Raw genomic sequence first — 2,867 nt, forward strand, 5'->3', positions numbered from 1 at the left:
TGGTCACAGACGAGCCAAGTAAATAACTCAAAGTTACATTTAGAAAGTGACAAACTTAGAATTTGAAACTGTGTGTTTCTCTCTGTAAAATTCAGGCTATTTACATTAGCTAAAAGCAATTTTGGCTGATATCCTTGAAATGGAACACACCATTAGAAGATTTATTAATAATAACAATGCTTATTGTTATTAATAAAATTGCTTATACTTCTCACCAATTATAAATATGTTTGAAAAACTGAAAATCTTTCTGTTTTATAGTAGTTTTTAATTAATTGCATTAAAACATAGTGATTTTGAGTTTCCTAAGTATTGTGAATTATAGTTTTATAATTCCATATTGTTACTGACTAGAATCAGCATTTTATAAAATAATGGTACTTTATCATGAAGGTCTAATTTAAACAAATAAGTGCTTATTTTTAAAGTATGCATTAAAAATTGTCCCAATTTTAGAATTTCTTAACTGCCACTTCTTCACTCCTTATCCAGGACTCATTTTAAAGAAACTCAGTCTTGCTTCAGGTCTCATTTATCTCCCTTAAAATTCCATCATAAAACAATGAATTCCTTTCCATAAAGGCACATAAATATTAAATTCTACCATATGTTATTTGTCTTTCAGGGATGACATTTTTGAAATCTATGTGAATCTTTAGTCAACAAATATATATAACCCATGTTGCTATCCAGTTTGTTAAGCTTTAAAATATTGTTAAGAACTGAAGAAAAGTTCTTTTCTTCTTATTTAAAAGACACATCTGTATTTGGAGATAGCTTCTCTGCTTATTTTTGTTGATTAGAAACTTTACTTGCTCTATCAGAGAAATCAGAATATTTCCATTTGCTCTGCAATGATGAGGTTAAATTAAAGTTGAAGTCAATATTTTAGAAAGGTATCAGGTTGGTGTAAAAGTAATTGCAGTTTTTGCAATTACTTTTTTTTTTTTTTGAGATAGAGTCTTGCTCTGTTGCCCAGGCTGGAGTGCAGTGGCACGATCTTGGCTCACTGCAACCTACACCTCTCGGGTTCAAACAATTCTCCTGCCTCAGCCTCCCGAGTAGCTGGGATTACGGGCGCCCACCACCATGCCTGGCTAATTTTTGTATTTTTAGTAGAGATGGGGTTTCGCCATGTTGGCCAGGCTGGTTTCGAACTCCTGATCACAGGTGATCCGCCTGCCTCAGCCTCCCAAAGTGCTGGGATTACAGGCGTGAACCACCGCACCCGGCCTTTTGCAATTACTTTTAATGGCAAAAAAATGCAATTACTTTGCACCAACATAAAATAGCAAAGGCTAAAATGTACACATTTCTTCAACAAAGTGGGGTGTGGACCTCTATGGTCTGAGAACCAGAGTTTCTGAGGTCACTGAAGGGCTTTTGTGTTGAGTGTGCTTTAGAGGGCATCAGCCTCTAAATAGACTTGACTTTTTTTCTCAAGTGTTGGTGCCACTCAAGAGAAAAGGAAATAATAGAGTCCTCTCAAGCCAACTGGTGTTAGCTTTAAGGGAACAGAATAAATGAAATCTGACTTAGGGTTTTTTTCCTTTAGAAGCCCTGAATTAGATTAAACAACTTATCTTTCTAGAGTAGGGAGATAGAGATTTGCAGCAGGGTCCAAGAGTTGACTAAAGAGTGTGCCTTTTCCTGCACCTTTGTTACATCTTAGAACCAAAACTCTGTGCTGAGCAGCTGCAGAAGAAAGATATAGGGTTTGAGGCAGTGGAAAAACCGTCACCCTGAGGAGGAGGATATAGTATTGCCTGGAGGTCCTTGAATTTCATCTAACATGCTCTGGATCTGCTGGTTGGAGACCATAGGTCAGTATGGGTCCTGGGAAGTCAAAATTACAGCCTTTATTTATTTTTTTTCTGGTTTCAAATACCAAGTATTTGAAAACAGGAGGAGGAAATCAACCAAAGGAGGAGGAAAAGAGGGAGAAGAGTTTTACAAAAAGTTAACTTCAGTAACTGCAAAGATATTCCTCTTTAGCAGAACTTTTGCCTAAGAGTTGCATTTTTTTTTTTTTAAATTTTTATTCTAGAAGCTTAAGATGGCAGAGAAGAGAAAATGTAGGCTGCAATGGGGTAAGCTGCCTTTTTGGGGACTACATAGCCTGGTCATATGAAAGATTACTTTGGACATGATGGCGACACTTTGGGAGAGAGTTGGTTTACAGCCAGCTTAAAAGGGACTTAATGAACCCTGTCAGGGAACATCTGTGTGTGTTGACTGCTGGATTCCCAGGACCCAAGGATTGACTCCTTAGCACCTTGTCAGATTGCTGGTGACCGAAGAATTGCCATTTGATGTTCCTACTAGCAGAATCTTGAAGAAACTCCAGAAAAATGCTCATGAAAAAAATCAGTATTGGAAATCTGCCATACCCTGAGAGCGCTACTATCAGATTACATATCTTTTAGTCCAGTAAGAACTTTCCCCTACCTCTCCCTACTCCCACTCCCAGCAGTAACTCTGTAGGATTTGGGGAGGGTAGAGAAGGAGAAAAATTCGGGTCTGAGAAATAAAAAGGACCATGTTCCTTTCCCTCACTGCAGGTTTCTTAGCTGGAAGTAGCCCCGAACCAGAGGAAGGAAGGAACTTTAGCTTTAAATAAAGTATGAAAAGTTGATCATAATAGTGGACTGGACATTTAATTACTGGAGTGAGACTGACCAGAGGACTCCTGATATTCAAAATGAATCAGAAAATTATGGGTGCTGCCTGAGTTACCGAGTTACAATGGGTTACCAGTTACGAACCCATTGAGCTAGTGCCAAGGGCAGGGAGGAAAGTAAAGTTACTTTATGATTGCACCTTTTTATGTTTTGCCCCATCAAGTACTGGCTGTAGCTCATCCAAAT

The sequence above is a fragment of the Theropithecus gelada genome, chromosome 6 (assembly GCF_003255815.1).
Source record: "Theropithecus gelada isolate Dixy chromosome 6, Tgel_1.0, whole genome shotgun sequence".
NCBI lineage: Eukaryota > Metazoa > Chordata > Mammalia > Primates > Cercopithecidae > Theropithecus > Theropithecus gelada.